The 22,332-nt window shown below is 43.1% G+C and overlaps 1 long non-coding RNA gene and 1 pseudogene across 2 annotated transcripts; one reads left to right on the top strand and one right to left on the bottom strand.

Moving 5' to 3' along the window:
* Window positions 1–2,690: 2,690 nt before the first annotated feature.
* Window positions 2,691–19,808, bottom strand: LOC123572339 (uncharacterized). Of its 2 annotated transcripts, none has more exons than XR_006696852.3 (5): window positions 19,765–19,808; window positions 18,899–19,007; window positions 5,857–5,972; window positions 5,313–5,441; window positions 2,691–2,937 (listed from the first exon to the last, which is right to left on the bottom strand). It is a non-coding gene; the product is annotated as an uncharacterized lncRNA (long non-coding RNA). The 2 variants fall into 2 exon arrangements; XR_006696851.3 differs by having other exon boundaries at window positions 5,857–5,946.
* Window positions 12,042–15,329, top strand: LOC107129166 (large ribosomal subunit protein uL11-like; annotated as a pseudogene).
* Window positions 19,809–22,332: the final 2,524 nt, after the last annotated feature.

The raw sequence follows: 22,332 nt of genomic DNA, 5'->3' as shown, positions 1-22,332 counted from the left end.
CCCCTAAGTTGGGTGAAGAGAATGGTGCCCATCAGGCCAGAGAGAGTTGAAAGGGCCATGAGGATGCTAAGCAGGGAGTCTCCAACCTCTTGGGTGCAGGCATAGCCAGTGATGATACAGCCAGACCCCAGAACTGTCATGTAGAGGAAGACTAAGCCCAAGCCAGCTAAGAAGACCATCTGCCTGCAGTAGGCTTCCCATCCCTCATGGCACATGCAGAGAAGGTGAAAAGGAAAACCTGAGGTTGTGGTCTGTTCTTCAAGGTTAAACCTGTGTTCCTTTGGCTTTTCCAAAGTCCTGGGCTTGTAGATGAATCCACCATTGATTACCCAACAGTCCATTTCACCCAAAATAAAATCCAAACAAGCTTTAAGTCAGTGCCTGTTGATCTCCCCTCAACCCATCCCCAGTGTTATCTGCTTCTTTGTTGGACAATTCCTGTGTACACTGATGGCCTCCTACCCTAAGCACCTGTGTCTCTTTGCCTGAAGATCCCTCTCCAGCCACAGGAACATGAGGGGTGAGCTGTAAGTTGCCCTGAGAACAACTCTCAACCAAAAACAGACAAGAGTTGGTCGATAAACATCCTAGTTTCCTTGGGCCTTGGTGGGACAGTTCTGAGGTGTATCCTACACGGTTTCTCAAAAGGTCACCAAAAGGATTGAGCCCAGTGGCCATCAGCAGTAACCTATACATTAACACACCTTTTACTGGCTTTTCTCCCTTCTCTGTCTCACTTCCCATTCCCTCACCATGCTTCCTGGAATCACCTTCCAAATATTAATAGATTAATTTTCACCCCAAATCTTTGTCTCTGGGATTACTCTTGAGAGAACCCAAACTAACACACAGTCAAGCCAGGAAGATGGCACTGAAAGAAGGAGGAAGAGGAGGACACATTTTGTAGAAGACAAAATGCTACATGCTTGGAACTCAGTCATGAGCTCCAGGAAATAGTGATAGATATTTCCTTTAGTTATTTTTCTGAAGAAACAGACACTTATGTGAAAAAAGCTAAATACCTTTCAGTCTTCCAAGATAGAATAAACAACAATTATAAGCAGATTAAAAATATATAACCGCCGAGTGTGGTGACTCATGCCTGTAATCCCAGCACTTTGGGAGGCCGAGGCGGGTGGATCACAAGGTTAGGAGTTCGAGATCAGCCTGACCAACACGGTGAAACCACGTCTCTACTAAAAATACAAAAGTTACCAGGCATGGTGGCACATGCCTGTAATCCCAGCTACTCGGGAGGCTGAGGCAGGAGAATCACTTGAACCCAGGAGGCGGAGGTTGCAGTGAGCCGAGATCACGCCACTGTACTACAGCCTGGGTGACAGAGCGAAACTCCGTCTCAAAACATATATATATATGTATATACGTATATTATATATATGTATATTATATATATGTATAATATATATATACACACACACATATACACACACACCATTGTGAGGGGTATTTAGTGCAAATTAAGACAAATCCTGCAAAGGACTAGAGGAACCAAATAGAACTGTGGAGGAAGGAGAAAGGGGCAGGTGGGCCAGATCCATTCTAGACCAAGAAGTGTGGGAAGGATTAAGCTCTTAATTGCAGAAATGAATGTATTGCCAGAACAATTTTTAAAAAGATCACAATGACAACAACAATGAAAAAAAAATAGCTAACATTGGCTTAAGTTTTACTATATGCCAGGGAGTAAAATTGGGCTTTACATAAACTATCTTATTTAATTGTCATAACATCTGTATGATATCACTTCCTTTGTGGTCCTTAATTTACAGATAGTAAGACAGAATGTGAATAAACTAACTTTGCATGGTCACACAGGTAATAGCCGCAGAGGGGAAGAATACAGCTTACTCTATCTATTCATCTATCTGCTTACATATCTATATATTCATCCCTCATCTAAATATGTATCTCTGTTTATCTGTCTCTGCAAATACATATATTTTATTTGTGTAATGAGATCTGGTGGACTTTAACTGCAAAATAACTTGAGAGAAAAGAGAATGAATTATAAGAAGTACATAAAAAGAAACTGAGAGCAGAAGCAATTCCTGGACTGTGCTGTACCAGGCAGATGGGCAACACAGCCAGTATGCAGTGCTGGCTCTTTCTTTGGGAGATTGAGGTCATATCTACTGGCAAAGCCCCCTTTCTTTTATTCCCACCATACTGTTTGGGAATTTCTGATTTAAAAAAAAATACTGTTGATAACAGGAATGACCAATTCATCATATTGTCTTGACCAAAGAGCAGCCCATACTCTGACACAGTTGCCTCTCTAGTATCTTTGGGGAGGATGTTCGTAAGTGAGATTGGAGGAGTAATTGCCCCCAGGACTGTGGGACAGGTTGTGCACGTTGTATACTGCACAGTCCCATGGTGGTGTCAGTCTCTCTGAATGGAGTCCCCAGACAGGGCACAACCTGTGTATAAGGCAGCCCTGCCTGCCCCACCAATAAGATCAGCCCTATGAACTGCATGACCAATGGCACAGCTGGAGCCCTCTCATTTGTCACTGTTTCTAGGCACATTTGCAGATAAAATGTTGAGATTATGATCAGATTATGATCAGAACTTTCAAGAGTTCTGGAAAGAAGAGTTCTGGAAAAAAAACACTGACATAAAGGAGAGGAAAAGAACAGGAACTCCCTCTGAGTTTGCATTACCTTGAATGTTCACAGCCTCCTGTTGCCTTTCTAGGAAGTGCCCCTCTGTGTGTTGCTGGGGTTTTATAGCCAATCGGTGAACTAGCTGATAAACCCTGGACAGAAATAGAAACTACAAGAAGTGAAACAAAGTTCCATCCAAGAATGAAACAACAACTGATCACATGAGATGTATATGTCATCACTTGACCCACAGACAGGGGAGCAAATATATTGATGATCTGGTCCTTCTGCTGGACTGTTGCATTCATCCCTGTAAGTGAGAGGAAGGAAACATTGCAACTTAGTGGGTGAGTCCTTCCTTCTGGTGAATTTAACATCATGCATTTACTAGATTTGCTAGCCATGTAATTATGGTGAAAACAAGAAAGATCCCTTTGGATTTAACTATAGATTAGCCATAGGATTTGCAACCAGGAAAAGACCTTCAAGATCAATTCTATTGGAACTTGGACAATTAACAGATAAATAAACTGAGAAACAGAGAGACTGTGTTACTTGTAGCTAATTATTTTAACTCCCATCTCAGCACTCTTTCCCAGCACAACCCATTATCTTAACAACTATAGTAGTATTAACGCCATTATTATAACCAACATGTTTGTCAGGGGAGCAAGGTGACAAGAGGAGGGTAGAGGACAGAATTAGTTGAACACTTACTCTGTGCCAGGCAATAGTTCTAAGCTTTCTACATCTATTCATCTTAATCCTCGCAACAACTCTTACAGGTCAATAGTGTTTCCTTTTTACAAGTTAGGAAACTGGGGCACAGAGAGGTGATTTTACTTGTTCAAAGTCACAGAGAGGGCACATGGCTGAGCTGAGAATCCAACCCAAGCAGTGTGACTATGAAGCTTATTAGCTTCACTATTCCATCATCATCGAAGGATATATTTACAATATTATTTTTTTAATTGTAATAAATTCTGTGCTTTATCTTTTTTTTTTAAATTTAATTAACAAAGAATAGGAAGACTTTCTTCACCCAGAGACAGAGGACACCATGTTACTTGGCTTTTATCCACATAGCTGTTTTATTTTAGGTGCTGTTATTTAAGCCAGAGTACATCCAAATAAGTGTAGTTTAAAAGAAAACATGATTATAAAGGGTTCCTAGTCTTTGCAAGGCATGATTTCTATAGACGCCTCTTTAATAGCTTCCTTTATCTTAGCCATCCATGATCACACACCTTTTCTAGCAGAGTACCACCCACACAAATAGAGAGTAGGATGAGATCTTCAGCTTTAAGTTGGCAATGTGTATATATCTCAATGTGAATGATCCAAGTTTTGCAAATGGGAGAAAAAGCAAAAATGCCAGATTCTTTCGTTTAGCTCCATTATTAAAAAAATATATTTTTTTACCTTTATTATCAATGACAATTCACAGTTACACTTGAAGATTTTTTTTTTTTTTTGAAAGTGGAAGCTTATCACTGGCCCGAATTAAGAAATATATATATGTGCAATGGTGCGATCTTGGCTCACCACAACCTCTACCTCCCAGGTTCAAGCAATTCTCCTACCTCAGCCTCCCGAGTAGCTGGGATAACAGGCATGTGCCACCACACCTGGCTAATTTTGTATTCTTAGTAGAAATGGGGTTTCTGCATGTGGTCAGGCTATTCTCAAACTCCTGACCTCAGATGATCCACCTGTCTCAGCCTCCCAAAGTGCTCGGATTACAGATGTGAGCCACCACACACGGCCTTCTTTTTTCTTTTGTAGAGACAGTGTATCCCTATGTTGCCAGGCTGGCCTTGAACTCCTGGCCTCAAGCCATCCTCCCACCTTGGCCTCCCAAAATTCCAGGATTACAGCCATGAACCACCAAGCCTGGCCAATAAATCTTTTAATTTACTTATTTTCTAGGCCTAAAATTGCCAAGGTACCTCTGTGATACATTTTGAGAGCCTTCTCTCCTAAAAATACAGTCTATATATTATTTTTCTTTTTCTTTTTTTTTTTTTTTTGAGACAGTCTTGCTCTGTTGGCCAGGCTGGAGTGCAGTGGCGCGATCTTGGCTCACTGCAACCTCCACCTCCTGAGTTCAAGCAATTCTCTTGCCTCAGCCTCCCACGTGGCTGGGACTACAGGTGCGTGCCCACGCCCCATTAATTTTTGTATTTTTAGTAGAGACAGGGTTTCACCATGTTGGCCAGGATGATCTTGATCTCCTGATCTCATGGTCTGCCCATCTTGGCCTCCCAAAGCGTTGGGATTAGAGGCGTGAGCCACCGCGCCCAGCCTATATATTCTTTAGATAATACAGTACCAATCATTTCTTAGGTGACTCCTACATGCAGATATAGTGTTAAGTGCTTTCCAGATCCTGTATCTCTTAGAATCCTTCCCACAGCTGAGCTCTGTGTGTGTGTGTGTGTGTGTATGTGACTTTATTTCCCTCATTCTACAGTTGAGGAAAATCACGTAACTTGCCCTGGAGTATGCATCTAGTAAGAGGCACAGCTGGTTTTAGCTGAATTCAAACTCAAACCCAGGTCTCGTTGACTCCAAATAACATGTTCTTAAAGCCTGTTGTCAGCCTCTCTCAGAGCCCTGATTGCCTTGTCAGCTCTCTACTTCTCAGCTGATCAGAGGATCAGTACCCAGGGTGGTACCACTCACCAACCAGCCGGCCTCTGTTGTCACCCGTCAGCTCACGATCCAGTCCCTCTGAATGGTGATGGTCAGTGCCATGCCAGCCAGGTTTGCCAAGGCCACTAGGGTGGTCACCAGTGCACAGTAGGCCACCTACTGAAGGAGGGGAAAGGAAGTTTGGAACCCGAGAATAGATTTTCCCACCCCACTGCAGTGCATACAGTTATTTATCTGACAGCTCAAGGAACATCTAAATGAACACAAAGACCTTAGAGAGAAAAAGATTCAATGTAGGTTTGGAGCCCAGTGCTATTGTGTTAATGCTAAGCATTTTCTTCCTCCCACCCCATCAGAGCCAGAGCCGACGCTAATTTGTACCTTGCAGACACAGATTCTGCTGTTCTATTGCCTTCATGTCAGTGGGATTTCAGCTCAGACTCACAAATTAGGGGAGAGGAGGACACTGAGGAAAGATTAGCCTGATCCAAAATCAGTGAGCAGGGCCACAAAGAAAACATTAACTGGTGGACATTCAGGGTGTCTGTGACACAGGGACACGGGAGACACTCACAGTGAGCCAGCCATCCCAGATTTGTTCCATCTGCCTCTTGAAGGGGAGCACAAGCATCAGGACAGCGCAACAGGTGGTGACGGAGGCGTTCTGCGTGAAGAGCGAGGCATAAGCAACTGTGAATGGAAACACCCAGCCCAATCTTTACTCTCGGTTTTAACAGGCAGCTCACAGCTATATCATCATTTAATGCAGAGCAGGCTGGGTGCGGTGGCTCACAACTGTAATCCCAGCACTTTGGGAGGCCAAGGTGGGCCGATCACTTGAGGTCAGGAGTTCCAGACAAGCCTGGCCAACATGGCGAAACCCTGTCTCTCCTAAAAATACAAAAATTAGCCAGGCGCGGTGGCACACACCTGTAATTCCAGCTACTCGTGAGGCTGAAGCACAAGAATCACTCGAACCTGGAAAGTAGAGGTTGCAGTGAGCCAAGATCGTGCCACTGCACTCCAGCCTGGGCGACAGATCGAGACCCTGTCTCAAAAAAATAAAATAGAATAAAAAAAATGCAGAGTAGTTGCATTTGACCAAATCCCTGTGCAACCAGGGTTAGCATTTCCATCGGTGATCACAGGCTTAAGAGGCAAAGAGCAGACTCTTGAACTCACTAAAGACAAAGCCTTTGCAACAAAAAGAGAAAAAAGCTGGACTTCGCAAGTGAATGAAAACATAGTTGAGAGACGGATTCTCAAATATATGAAAAGCTGGATTCTAGGTAAGTCAAGAAACTTAAAATGTTCTAGTGCTACATTACATTCTTCTGGATTTAATTTGTAACCGAAGGTACCAATTTAGCCTAAAGACCAGCACACCAGATTTTCAATCAGCTAGTCTTTTCAATGGTATGGCTTCAGAGAAGCCTACATTTATATAGCCTACATTCTTATTGGACAAAGAAGCTTAAAGAGACAGTATGGCCAAAAGCTAAAAGTAGATCTACATTTAAACAAATAAGTCTCCAGATATTAATGAACAGTTTAGACAGATCACCCAGTACCAAAAAAAAAATCATTTACACAAATAAATTGCTTCTAATAAAAACAACACAAGCATATTATGCATAAGTAATGCCAAAATATTAAAAAGAAAGCATTTTTCAGGAATTTGATATTAAAAACCTATACTTAGCAAAAATCTAAAACATCTTACATGTAGAATCAGAGAATGATGACACAAAGCTGTATAACTTTGTCTAGAGTTTTTAACTTATGCTCTTTTGCTATTCAGTTCATAGCAATTTATGAATTTTATTTCACTAAATAAACCAAAAAAGCCAGTGAAGTCATAATGTACCACATAAATATGTCACAGGTAAGAGTATTACCTTTATTTCTTGGTTTCTTTTCAATCCAATCACCAATTAAGACCCCAAATATTAATACATATCCAGCCACCACTAAGCCAAACACTGCTGATAAAAGCAGATTATGTCCATATAATTCTATCAGGAAGATAGACATGGCAAAGTGCCACATTTGGTCTCCCTGCAAAGTAGTAGTGCAGGCAAAGCATGTTTTCATCATTGACCTAAAAGATGGATCCAAGTTAAAATCCACAAAGATGCATTTATCCCCAGGGACATGTAATATGCAGGATTACAAGACAGAATGTAAAATTACACTTTTATGCAGTACATCTATAACTTTATTTTTATGCAATATAGTTATAAATTTTAAAAGCTAGAGAGAATATATGTTAAAATCTTAAAAGCTCCAAAGAGTCAACAAGCTAATGAAAAAATATCAGACAAACACTTGGAAGAACATGAGACCTCCAAGAACAAAGCCCACAGTGCCCTGAGGACATCTGCTGATTCTGAAGCAACAGCTGTGAAATACAACAGCAGGTTCGTTGTCCTCAGAAAGACAGACTATGGAAGTCCATGCTACCAAAGATGGGGACTAAGATAAACCAGTTCCCATTTTAAGCTGAGATCCCATGTAATTACATCTTAAATGTAAGTAAGGGTAAACCTGAAGTAAACTGATGCTCACGTGGACTTGTAGTCCAGTTCTACCTCATCCGAATGGGCAGGGAATCTCAAACCTTGAACATGGATTAAAGTGTTACAAAATGACTAGTGTCCACTATGCATCTGGTGGGAGCTAGTTAAAATTATCTCTAAAGGAAGATGCCACCATCTTAGGCTTCAAAGTATTCCTACAATAATAATAATAAAATAAAAATTTTATAAAATAATATACAAATTATTATCATTATTATGTTGAGACTGGATCTCACTCTGTCTCCCAGGCTGAGTGCAACGGTGCAATCATAGCTCACTGCAGCCTCAACTTCCCAGGCTCAAGACATCCTCCCACCTCAGCCTCCCAAGTAGCCGGGACTACAGGCACGCACCATGATGCCTAGCTAGTTTTTTTTTTTTTTTAATTTGTAAAGATTGGGTCTCACTATGTTGCCCAGGGTGGTCTCCTGGGCTCAAGCAATACTCCCACCTCAGCCTCCCAAAGTGTTGGGATTACAAGTGTGAGCAACCACACTCAGCCTTTATAATTATTTATTACATTTATTCCAACACATATGTTTTTATGTGCCTGCCTTTTTTTTTTTTTTTTTTTTTTTTTAAGATGGAGTACTCTGTTGCCCAGGCTGGAGGGCAATGGCACGATCTCAGCTTGCTGCAACCTCCACCTCCTGGGTTCAAATGATTCTCCTGCCTCAGATTCCTAAATAACTGGGATTACAGGCATGTGCCACCATGCCCAGCTAATTTTTGTATTTTTAATACAGATGGGGTTGGCCAAGTGTGCTGGCTCACACCTGTAGTCCCAGCACTTTGAGAGGCTGAGGCAGGCGGATCATGAGGTCAGGACACCGAGGCCATCCTGGCTAATACGGTGAAACCCGTCTCTACTAAAAATGTAAAACATTAGCCAGCTTTGTTGGCACGCACCTATAGTCCCAGCTATTCCGGAGGCTGAGGCAGGAAAATTGCTTGAGGCAGAGGTTGCAGTGAGCTGAGATAGTGCCACTTGCACTCTAACCTGGGTAACAGAGCGAGACTCCATCTCAAACAAAAAAAAAGAAAAAATAGAGACGGGGTTTCACCATGTTGGCCAGGCTGGTCTTGAACTCCTGACCTCAAGTGATCCGCCCACCTTGGCCTCCCAAAGTGCTGGGATTACAGGAATGAGCCACCAGACCCAGCCATCTTCCTCTATTTGTTCTATATTTGATAATTCACACATATTTTTAAAAAATACATATTTTTGCATCTAATATTTTGAGACATCCTAATGTCCTTAATATTGCAGTTCTCTTAACCATCCAAAGACAAAACATTAATTTCATTTTGATTCCTCTCTTACCCATATTCATAAGGCACAACTTACAAAATTAAAAAACTTGGACTCATGAGGTAGATCAAAGTTGCTCCTAAAACACATGTATTTAAACCATAAGCATTGTTAAATAATAAATATATATACATATTTATTTGGAGCAAATTTTGCCAGCTAACCAGAAAGACTAAAATGCTGTTTAGCATGAATTTGCTTTTAGAGAGTACACCAGTGCTGGATAAAAATACAAGCACAAAGTTAGGGGATACTCAGGGATTTTGTTTTCTTTTGACAAAGTTGTCTTCATTCATTTGTCACTGAGGGACCGCTGGGGAAATATCCATCTCTTTCCCTTTCCTTAAGTCTAGAAATAGAGAAATAAGGCATTTCTGTCGACATATGTGCCATAAGGGAAGTAGCCCAGAATGCAATGGAAGAATATAGAAATGGCAGGAAGTTGCCCCAGGGCAAAATCTGAGGACCAAGAAGGAACTGAACTAGCAAGTGAGGATCGGGGTGGAAACAACTCTCCAGATTGGGAGAACAGTGGGTACAGAGGCCTGTTGAAAAAAGGAAGGATAACTGCAGACAAAATCCAGAGGTTGGGGTGTAAGGTGCAAAAGTCGGAGAGGGATAAGAAAGGGAAGGGATGAAGCAAGTCTGAAGAGAGACTCCCCTTTACCTGGGAGGAGCAGGAAGGAGCGGTGGATCACCAAAGCTGCTGTGCCCTGATATGATTTGGCTGTGTCCCCATTCGAATCTCGAATTGTATCTCCCAGAATTTCCACGTGTTGTGGTAGGGACCCAGGGGGAGGTAATTGAATCATGGAGGGGCCAGTCTTTCCCATGCTATTCTCATGGTAGTGAATAAGTCTCACAAGATCTCATGGGTTTATTAGGGGTTTCTGCTTTTGCTTCTTCCTCATTTTTCTCTTGCTGCCACCATGTAAGACGTGCCTTTCACCTCCCACCGTGATTCTGAGGCCTCCCCAGTCATGTGGAACAGTAAGTCCAATTAAACCTCTTTTTCTTCCCAGTCTCAGGTATGTCTTTATTAGCAGTGTGAAAACGGACTAATACAGCCTTGTGTGGATTCCCAGCTGCAGGGGGCCTCCTCTCCAACCTTTCAACACACCCACCCCGCACCTTCCCCACAGAGCTGGGGGCCAGGGCCTGTCTCAGCTACTCGCCAGGACTCCTTTCCTGCTTCCTCTTGCCCATCCGGACCATCACTCCTTATTTTCACCTTTCTGATGCCCATCAGAATGGGGGTCAGAAATGGGGTTCTGATTTAGATCTTTAGTGCCACAGGAAACGCAGTCATCAGTGCAGAGTGAGTGTGGCAAAGTTTTCAGGAGAGAAGAGAAGTCATTTAGGAGAGTGGATCAGACCCCCATCTGGCCAGGCACTGGCATCCCAGTCTTCCTGGTTATGCCCTACAATCTCACATGTGTCTTCCTGGTTTTAGAGAGCCCTGTTGAAAGCCCTCTTTATGGCACTCACTACCTTCTACCCTACCTCATCGCTACATCCTCTATGGAGGCTACCACTGATTCAGATCCATGATTGCAATCCTCATTGGAATAGCCCTACTATAGTGGCAGGGATTCCATGTCTGCTCCTTCCTTCCTTCCTCCCCTCGTCCCTTCCTTCCTCCCCTCCTCCTTTCCTTTCTTTCTTTCCTTTCCCTTCTTTTTTCCTTCCTTCCCTCTTCCTTCCTCCCATCCTTCCTTCCTACCTGCCCTCTTGTATGTATTCATGTATTCAGGTATTTTGCCAGGCACTGGGGATAAAGTGGTAAGAAAGTTGGAGAGGGTTCTTACACTTACAGCCCAGGGATAACAGACAATAGACCATGAAATACAACCCAGTGTGATGAGTTTCAACTTAGACAGGGTGAGGTGCCACCCCATCACCCCAGAAGCTAGTCATGGAGAAACCATGGCAGGTCACTCAAAAGGCCCTCTGGAACCTGAAGGTTGGCATATGGCACTGAGGAAGGACATCAACACTGGACACGTCAACCGCTGACACAGGAGCATTACCTAGCCACCCACTCCAACACTGAAACAAGTGCCTGGGGTCATTCACACCCGCAGAGGTCACCAACACTGTGGCCTCTCCCCAGGTGCACCCTGTGTGCTTCAGCACTTCAGCCATCCCTGAGGCATCAGGGTTTTGCTCTCACTCCACATCCCAGCACTGGACAAATCCTCCAGTGACAGAAACTGCATTAAAGTGCTGGAACCACAGTCTGTTCAAGCCAACGCCACTGGCCCATCGCTGGTGGAAAGAGCTTCTTGGGAGCTAGCCTGCCACATCAGGAATTCTCTAGAATGTGTCAGGATCTTCCATCTCACCCAGCCTTGGGAGAGGGTCTGGCCAGGAGAAGATCTCCCCTCACTGACTAGTCTCCCTTCAAAGTCTCAGCACCAAATTGGTCTTTGGGCTGGGCTGCCATTGGACAGCATTTCTCTTGTCCATTGACATTCCCACTTCCCTAAAATACCTCTCTTCTCTCCTAAAAACTTTCCCACACTCACTCTGCACTGATGACTGTGTTTCCTGTATCACTAACGATCTAAAAACTATGGGAGAGGACTTCCTTGAGTTCTCATCCCCACACCTGCTCCTCTGCCTGCACCCAGGCCCTGGGCTCTGCCTCCCCTCCTGTCTCCAGGCTCCTGGCACATGCCAGTTCCTCCCCATATCTCTCTTCCCTCCAGTCTTTCTTCTCCTCTGCTCGTGTGTCCTCAAACTTTCTCTTTACTAGGTCTTACAAACAAGTTATTAATCCAAGCATCTCTTCAAAAAACAGCAACAAGGCTTTCGGCTTTCAGCTGGGAGGAGGCCAAGGTGCAACTTTCTTCGGTCATCCTGAATCTAGCCGCCTCTGCCATGCTGCCAAAGTTTTACCCCAACGAGATCAAAGTCATATACCTGAGGTGCACCGGGGGTGAAGTGGGTGCCACGTCTGTGTTGGCCCCCAAGATCAGCCCCCCTGGGTCTGTTTCCAAAAAAGGTTGGTGATAACATTGCTAAAGCAACCAGTGACTGAAAGGATCTGAGGATTACAGTGAAACTGACCATTCAGAACAGACAGGCCCAGATTGAGGTGGTGCCTTCTGCCTCTGCCCTGATCATCAAAGCCCTCAAGGAACCGCCAAGAGACAGAAACAGAAAAATATTAAACACAGTGGAAATGTCACTTTTGATGAGATCGTCAACATTGCTCGACACATGTGGCACTGATCTTTAGCCAGAGAACTCTCTGGAATCATTAAAGAGATACTGGGGACTCTCGAGTCTGTGGGCTGCAATGTTGATGGCCGCCACCCTCATGACATCATAGGTGACATCAACGGTGGTGCTGTGGAATGCCCAACTAGTTAAGACGCACAATGGAAAATATTTCAATAAGGATCATTTGAAAAACAAAAAAAACAAAAACAGCAACAACAACTTTCTCTTGGTCTTGCTGTTCTTCTCTTGGCTACTACACCAGCTCTCTACTCACCTTTATATCTTGAAAGGATCATTTGTTCTTGCTTCAATTCTCCCTTGAACCCACTGTGAACAACTTTCACCCCCATCTCTCAACATATCTACTCCTCACAAGGTCATCAATTACCCACCACGGGGTTCAATCCAGCTGTCAGTTCTGAGTGCTCATGTCTGCATGGGACACCTTGCTCCCTTCCTCCTTTGTGAACCCTGCCTCACTAGGCTTCATGCACCCCCTTCTCCTGGCTTTTCTAACACTGGCTGCTCCTTCTATTGCCTCCTTTACCAACCTCCTATCTGGTCTTGGACCCCCTCCTCTCCCCTCTCCTCCCCTTCCCTTTCTGGATAGCATCTCACTCTGGTTGCTGAGGCTGAGGTACAGTGGTGCAATCTCAGCTCACTGCAGCCTTGAGCTCCCGGGCTCAGGTGATTCTCCCACCTCAACCTCCTGAGTAGCTGGGATTACAGGCACGCACTGCCATGTCTGGCTATTTTTTTATTTTTATTTTTATTTTTAGTAGAGACAGGGTTTCACCATGTTGCCCAGGTTGGTCTCAAGCTCCTGGACTCAAGCAATCCACCTGCCTCGGCCTCCCGGAGTGCTGGGATTACAGGCATGAGCCCAACCACGTCTTCTATTTTCTATTTAAACCCACTCCTTTAAGGATATCACCAGCCTCATGATTTAAAATACCACAAGGCTGACAAGTCCCAAATTTCTAAGTCCAGCAACCACCACGTGCTGAACATCCATGGGATGCTGAGCAGGCATATCACATTTAACATGTCCAAAAAGGAACTCCTGATCTTATTCTATTCAAACTGGTTCCACCCCCAGTCTTCCCCATCTTAGTGAGTGAAAACTCCATCCTTCCTATTGCTCAGACCAGAAAACCTTCGTCTGTTCTCTCTTTTAAACCCTACACCCCAGACAGGCATCATGTTGCCTGAGCCTTCAAAAGAATAACCTGAATCTGATTACTTTTCACCACCACCACCACTGCTACCAGCCTAGACACCGTCACCTCTTTCCAGGGTTATTGCAATATCCCCTCACTTATCCCCTACCTCTGCCTTGGCCCACTTTAAATCTATCCTCATCATAGCAGCCAGAGGGGTTCTATTAAAATCTAAGTCAGATCATGAAACTCCTCTGCACAAAACCTCTAATGGTTCTCATCTCACTTAGGGTAGAATACAAAGTCCTTACAAAGGCCCACAAGGGCCTCAGGATCTGTTCCCTCCATTCACTTCTCTGACCTCCTCTTTTACTACTCTACCCCATCCACTATGCTCCAGCCACATGGACTTCACTCCCATCTCCTGAACCTCTGCATTTGCCATTCCCTCTGTCTGGAATACTCTTCCTCTAGACAGGCTCATGAGTCAGCCCATCAGCCCATCAACCCCATCAACTCCATTGGGTCTTTATTTAAAAGTTATATTGCAGTAGGACCTTCACTACCCACCCCACCTAAATATTGCACCCTTTATAAAAGCACTGACCAACAGAACTTTCTGCATGATGAAACTTTATCTTCACTGTCCAATAGGATGGCCACTATGAGGCTTTTGAGCACTGGAAATGTGGCTTGTATCACATGGAAGCAGAATTTTTAACTTTAATTTAAATATCATCAGCCACACAAGGCTAGTGGCTACTGTGTTGTAAGCACAGTATCTTTACACTCCTTTATCTCCTTTTGCTGCTTTCTGTTTCTGCTTACTATTTACCACTAACATACTACATAATTTACTTATAATTTATGTGTAGATCTTGTTTATAATTTGTTTTCCTCATTAGAATGTAAGTGGAAAAAACAAGTTATAACTACAAGGAGAATGAGAGGCAGGGATCTTTGTCTGTTTTGTTCACTACTATATTCCTGGTACCTAGAACAGTTTCTGGCACATAGTACACACTAAACAAAATCTTTGTTAAGTGAAGGAAATGCAGTAGGAAACTCTACAAATTGCACCCAGGTGTTGCTCTGCTCTCTGTCTATGTCTACTCTCTGCTAATTTGCCAGACGTTGATCTAACTTTCATCTCCTGACCTGGATGTTCATACATACCTCTGGCCCTTCTCCTTCTGAATGGTTTCTTCCTTCCAAAACCAGTATCTAGTTTCCCAATGGTGTACCCACTACCTTCACCTCAACCCACCAGTCTATAGCCTCTTGGTCCTTTCTGCCAGCTTTGGCTCTGTTGAGCTTCTCTTCAACTAGGCTTACCTGAGACAACAAATTACCAAGAGCCATGGGGTAGCCCAAGAGTGCTGTCAGCCTATACTTCTCTTTGCTAAGACTCCAGAAAACAACACAGCACTTCACAGCATCTGTTGGCAGTCAACCAGAGTTAGAAGGTGGACCTCAGTCATCCACACCACATGCTAAATCATCACCAAATGGCCTGAAGGTGAGGGACTTCTGCACACTCAGAGACCTTCTGGGCATAGGTCATGCCTTCTATGCCTTTCCAGGACACATGACTGTGGCCCCCAGTGATGGTTAGGTGGCTATTACTGAGCTAAGACTCTATAATGAGTCTTGCTTCCTTTCTAAAAGAAACCCTACCCTTGGGCCAAGGGATAGGGAAGGGAACAGAAGGGAATTCTAGTTGTGACTGTTCTTTGTTTTAACCAATAAATGGGTTTCCATTTTAAGAGCCCAGATGTCAAGAGTATCTTATTATAGTGGCCTCACACAGGCTGGGAATGAAGTAGAAATTAGAATGGTTGTTGAAAACTTTCCGTTTTCTTCTTCTTTATTAACTCTGATGACTCAGACTTGATCTAGGGCTTTTTGTAACAGCTGGGCATATCCTCTTACATAAATGAGAGAAGATGTAACCACCTATTATAATGCCTTGCATATAAGGGACACTCAACAAATGGTAGCTAATAATATGATGAGTAGAAATATATATTGGGTTCTGCCTCACAATGTCTATCACAATGAAAACAATTGTTGGAAGCAAACTGTATATTGAAATGTATTACCAAAATCAAAAGTTAAGCAAAAAATAGCTTCCACGGATGGCTAAAAACTTTCTATTTTTACTGAGCTAAAGAAAAACAAGAAACCTAAAAGCTCCTTTCGGGCACCATTTATCTTTCTGTTAAACATCAATCTGATGTCATGTGGAAGGAGTTTTAGTTTCATTTAAAAATCATTTCTGTTATCTAGTGAAACAGAACAATTTCCCTTCCAGAGAAAAAGTGTATTTATTTAGCCAATGACAAACAGCTGCCATTTTCTCCTTTTTTTTTTTTTTTTTGTTAACAGAACACCACTTTTGTTCAGGGTGACAGTGCACCTGTAACCCAAGGGGATGAATCACAGTAGATATAAATTCCATATGGTGATTTCCTTCCCTAGACTCCCCTGTAGCTAGGATTGGCATAGGACCATTCTGGCCACTGAGGTATAAGTAGAAGTCTCCTGGGGCCTTCAGGGAACGACTCTGCTTTCTGATAAATGGTGCAAGTGCAAGAGGAGAGTTTGCTTTTGCTCTTCCCCACCCACATCCTGTCTGTGAGTGTGACAGTGCCTACAGCTGCGGCAGCTGTCATGCAATCATGAATTGGCAGTGTCAGAAGCCAATCTGCTGAAAATGACAAGACAGATGGATAGATCAATATAGGGTCTCAATGGCATCACTGAGTGGCTGCACCAACACTAAATGGACAACTGATGCAATTCTTGTTTAGCCAAGGTTGAAGGTTCTTAAAATTGAAACCTTTGTCAGTTGAGTTTTATTTGTAGCCAGAAGCAATTCCAACTGATTCACAGACCTTTAATTACTAGCTCAATGACTACCCATACACCCAGTATCTAAATTCAACAACTTCTAATATTTACCACATTTGCTTTTTTCTCTGTGTGTGTAAGTTTTCAATATATGTGGAAGATAAACTGTAGACATAACACTTTAGCCCTTCAGCATGTATCTCCTAAAAAGAAGAACATTTTCCTTCATAATGACAATTCTATTATCCCTCCTAAGAATATTAATGATTCTCTGATATCATCTGAGCACTAGTCCATATTCAGTTTCCTTTATCACAAAATGTATTTAACACAAAAATGTGTTTTTGTGGTTGGATAAAATTTTCATATAAATGTTCATACAAATGGGACTTGGGATTTTGTTTGACTTTTTCTTTTCATTTTTTAAAAAAAATTTCATTAATTAATTTTTATTTTATTTTTTGAGATGGAGGCTCGCTCTGTTGCCAGGCTGGAATGCAGTGGTGCCATTTTGGCTCACTACAACCTCTGCCTTCCGGGTTCAAGCGATTCTCCTGCCTCAGCCTCCCAAGTAGCTGGAGCTACAGGCATGCACCACCACACCCAGCTAATTTTTGTATTTTTAGTAAAGATGGGGTTTCACCATATTGGCCAGGATGGTCTCGATCTCTTGATGTTGTGATCCGCCCACCTCGGCCTCCCAAAGTGCTGGGATTACAGACATGAACCTTAATTTAGCTTAATTTATTTTTGTTTATTTATTTTTTGAGATGGAGTCTTGCTGTGTCATCCAAACTGAAGTGCAATGTGCATAATCTCGGCTCACTGCAACCTCTGCCTCCCGAGTTCAAGCGATTCTCCTGCCTCAGCCTCCTGAGTAGCTGGGATTGCAGGTGCCCGCCACCATGCCCAGCTAATTTTGTATTTTTAGTAGAGACAGGGTTTCACCATGTTGACCAGTCTAGTCTTGAACTCCTGACCTCAAGTGATCCACCTGCCTTGGCCTCCCAAAGTGCTAGGATTACAGGGGTGAGCCACCACTACTGGCCTTCTTCTCCTTTTAATAAAAAAGAAACATTCTCCACTCTCTCTGTCTGTGGCTACAAAGTTTCACTTTCTAGCCCATGCTGGCTCTGGGCCCATAGTGCCTCTGGGAAAATTGAAATAAAGTTTTGGAGTTAAGACTAACAAATCCAGCCAGGCACAATTTAAAGTTAATTGCTGATTAAAGTTAAATGCATAAAGCTGATTTACTTTGGAAGGCCCAGGCAGGTGGATCACTTGAGGTCAGGAGTTTGAGGCCAGCCTGGTCAACATAGTGAAACCCCATCTCTACTGAAAATACAAATTAGCCGGGCGTGGTGGCGTGCACCTGTAGTCCCATATTCAGGAGGCTGGGGCAGGAGAATCACTTGAACCCGGGAAGTGGAGGTTGCAGTGAGCCGAGAACACATCACTGCACTCCAGCCTGAGTGACAGAGTGAGACTCTGTCTCAAGAAAAAAAAAAAAGACTAACAAGTCACCTAAAAGCCTCATCCACGTATCTTCCAAAAGTGTTGTAAGACTTCCCATTTTTTTTGTTTTTTTTTTGTTTTTTTTTGAGACGGAGTCTCGCTCTGTCGCCCAGGCTGGAGTGCAGTGGCCGGATCTCAGCTTACTGCAAGCTCCGCCTCCCGGGTTCACGCCATTCTCCTGCCTCAGCCTCCCGAGTAGCTGGGACTACAGGTGCCCGCCAACTCGCCCGGCTAGTTTTTTGTATTTTTTAGTAGAGACGGGGTTTCACCGTGTTAGCCAGGATGGTCTCGATCTCCTGACCTCGTGATCCGCCCGTCTCGGCCTCCCAAAGTGCTGGGATTACAGGCTTGAGCCACCACGCCCGGCAAGACTTCCCATTTTTAAATTTACTTGGGATTGAGCGCCTGATGTACTAATATTCTTCTCAATTAGACAGTGAGCAAAGGACTGTGAACATTTAATGTGGAGTAAGGCGCCCTCTCTGTGAGGCAGGCTTCTTGACTAGGGGTCCTACCTGTATTCCACCTCCCAGAACAGCTCTACACATCACACTCCACAATTCACAAGTAACCGTGGGAGAAGATAAACAAGAGATGACATTTTTATCCACAGTTCTGGTAATTTCAATACTAATTGTGTATATGAAATAGTCAACACTTTTTATAACTATAAGAAAAATTAGGATGCACCCACACTCAGCAGAGATGGAAAAACAAAGTTAATTGTGTTGTGACATTTAAATTAATGAAATCCATTAAGATTTTTCTAGAACATTGCTACATAAAAGGACAAATGCTTTGTTAATTTTGCTTATTTTGTTTAACCTCCCATCCTAATTAAGACCACTATGCTCAGAGGAAGCATGCAATTTTAGGGTGACATGAATGAAGCCATAGTACCCCAGGAGAGGCCATGTGCCCCCTTTCTCAAGTAGAGCTTATTAAAGTTAGGTCTAACCAGAGGCTTACCTAAAGCACTCTTCTCTCTCTTCATTCATCTGCTGCCTGTGGCTTTAGTCTGTTTCTCCTCATTTCCAGAATTTTCAGGGTCATTTAGTTCTCCCACCATTACTACATGCTAGAAGAAAAAGGTTTCAAATAATGAAAAATGCATTCAAAACTATTACATGGTCCTAAACTGGAAGAAGTCAATGTGCTTTAACTTAATTCCAACTGGATCCCTCTAAAACCATTTATATTTCACTTTTTCAACTGTAGAAAGTTAATTGTATAATCTATTATAAGAGCTTTATTGCACATGAATAAAGTCATAACAATTGTCATCAACATAGAGGCCTATTATTAATGCTCAAAACCAATTATTTTGGGGGAAATATTCAACCAGCTATAATCAGAGACTCACAGATTAATCACACACACAAAAAGGTTAAAGATAGGTTTTAACTAAATTATCTGTGTTGTCATTCTACCAGGAACAATGATGTAAGTAACTTGTCCTTTAATTTCTTTTTTACTTTTTTTTCTTTTTTATGGAGACAGGGTCGCGCTATGTTTCCCGGGCCAGGGAGGATCGAACTCCTGGCCTCAAGCAATCCTTCCTCCTCAGTTTCCCAAAGTGCTGGGATTACAGGTGTAAGCCATATCACCCGTCCCAGTTTGTCCTTCTTTAACATGTTAGTCTCTCAACTCTAATTTCTCAACAGGGTAAATTGATTATGTTTGGCAACTTATAACTAATGCAATTTATAAATAAAAGCTTCATTACATTTTCACTAATATATATCCCTAAGAAGCAAATGCTTCCTCCTGCTAATGACTATTTGAATTCTAAATATAGTTCAAATAAGGAATTCTAAACGTTTAAGTTTGCTTACCGAACATAAACAGCAGTAGAGTTTTTGTCTTTCACTGGACTCCCAGAGGTCAGAGAGAAAGATGAGTTATAAAGCAGCGTAGCCACAGCTCTGCACCACACGCAGGTGTTGCTACCATGGAGCACTTTGAGTGGAACGTGCTGGAGGTGCAAACGTTTCCTGTGGGTTGTCAAAAGAGAGGCCAGCGGTTTCTGCCACCCGTGACCGCCCAGCACAGTATGCTCTGGCAGGGGCCATTCTTAGCCCAGAAGTCGCTGCACTGAGAGAAGGGCACACAGGGTGCAGCCAGTTCTGGGGGCTTGGACATGTCCAAAACATCCTTGTCTTATAAAAACCTAGGACACATACAGGAACATTCATTAATATTCTCAAAGAAGAATGTTTTATTTTGCACTTGGAAATATGTCAGAAATCACTTGGAGGCAGATAAGAGCTGGCCCTCTGCAGAGGTAAGTGGCTAACATACGCTAGATCTCCATGCTTAGAGGCTGCCCCTTTGGTACCCATAGTTCTCCAGGCCTTCCCAGGGCAACACTGTCCAGCACCTCTCTCTCTTTTCCTCCTGTCTTCCTTCAAAAGTTTGACTCTCGTGTGTGGTGCCCCAATCCTTAGGCCACCGGTGCCAGCCAGTCCCTAAACAGATAAATCCTACTAAAAGTTAATCCCAAGCACAAGCTTTGGGCTGGTCCTCCTGGATTGATTGGCTTATTTTCTTCTCTCTCTCTTTCTTTCTTCTCTTTCTTCTTCCTTTCTTCTTTCTTTCCTTTCTTTTTCTTTCTTTTTCTTTCTTTCTTTCTTTCTTTTTCTTCTTTCTTTCTCTCTTTCTTTCTCTTTCTTTCTTTCTCTCTCTCTTTCTTTCTTTTTTTGAAATGGAGTCTCCTTCTGTCACCCAGTCTGGAGTGCAGCAGCACAATCTTGGCTCACTGCAACTTCTGCCTCCCAGGTTCAAGCAATTCTCCTGCCTCAGTCTCCCAAGTAGCTGGGATTACAGGTGCCCGCCACTGCTTCTGGCTAATTTTTGTATTTTTAGAAGAGATGGGGTTTCACCATGTTGGCCATGGTTGGCCAGGCTGGTCTCAAACTTCTGACCTCAGGTGATCCGCTTGCCTCGGCCTCCCAAAGTGCTGGGATTACAGGTGTGAGCCACCGCTCCTGGCCTGATTGGCCTTTCCTCCAAGAGCCATGCCAACCCAGCCAAAAAGATTCCATTTTTAATGAGAATTTCAGGAACCAGTATTTTCTTTTGGGTGAAGGGGAGAGGAATTGGGGATAGTTTTCCAGGTCTCTGGCTCATCACATAATAGATACCACTTAGTGGCAACTGTGGCCCAACAAAAACATTTTTGCTGTCCCAAGAACTTAGAGCATTGAGAAAGGACCCTCAGGGCACTGATTCCCTTCAGTGATGACCTAAAATATTTCTCCCAGATGGGTTCAGGTTGCTGAGACAGCCTCCACAGTTAGTCCATACATCTTGTTTGCAGTTAATGGCAAAGCTAAGAAATCTAAGATAACAAGGCTTTTACTTTATAAATGTGCAGCCTAAGAAATCAATCCGAAAATATGTAATGAAAGCATTCCATTTGACACATTCTAGATATATTATCTACATTTTGCTACAAATGCTTTGGCCTAAAATAAATGGCTTTGTTTGCAGAAATGCGTACCAGACATTTATCAAAACTCCTCACCCGTTGGAAAGTGCTGTAGTCGTGGTAACTGGAGGGCTTAGCAGCACCCGAGTCCTGCAGGCTGGCAAGGCTCCTCTTGCTATTCCACCACCGCATCTCGGGGCAGGCACGGGGCGGACACAGCCAGGCACTTGAGAAACTCACTCCCCATTTCCTGTATTTACCAGGTCCTGAGCTAGGGGGTTAAGAGGAAAGAGGACATGTCCCAGCTTCACCTTTGATGTACACATGTGGAAAAAAGAAGCAGGTGGAGTTACTCTTTCCAAAAGGAAATATTCAAAAAGTGCATGGAAATATTAATGCAACTTTGAAACGACAAGTGGTTTCTCTAGGCAGGATTCAGCAGAACTCGAGTCAGTACATTGCTCTAGGCAAAAACTTGACAGTACTGGGGCATGAGAGAAGAATTTTAAAGTGCTTCATCCAATGCAAATTTTCCCAATTAAAGCTATACTTTTTACATATCTGTACATAATAGATACAGAATAGACATGTTATAGATATATATACACACATAGGCATACATATATAATGTATACATAAGTATGTATATACATATTTAAACAAAGATTTCTATGATCTAATTCAAACTTTCAGTGTTGAATCAGAGAGGCCTCGCTCATTATTAAAGAAATAATAAGGCCAGGTGTGGTGGCTCACGCCTGTAATTTCAGCACTTTGGGAGGCTGAGGCGGGCAGATTGCTTGAGGTCAGGAGTTCGAGACCAGCCTGGCCAACATGATGAAACCCTGTCTCTACTAAAAACACATAAAAAAGTAGCCAAGCATGGCAGCACGTGCCTGTAATCCCAGCTACTCAGGAGGTTGAGACAGGAGAATTGCTTGAACCTGGGAGGTGGAGGTTGCAGCGAGCTGAG

The sequence above is a fragment of the Macaca fascicularis genome, chromosome 3, assembly GCF_037993035.2.
Source record: "Macaca fascicularis isolate 582-1 chromosome 3, T2T-MFA8v1.1".
NCBI classification, from domain to species: domain Eukaryota; kingdom Metazoa; phylum Chordata; class Mammalia; order Primates; family Cercopithecidae; genus Macaca; species Macaca fascicularis.
The sequence above is the reverse complement of the archived record's forward strand: the minus strand, read 5'-3'. Positions and strand labels throughout refer to the sequence as shown.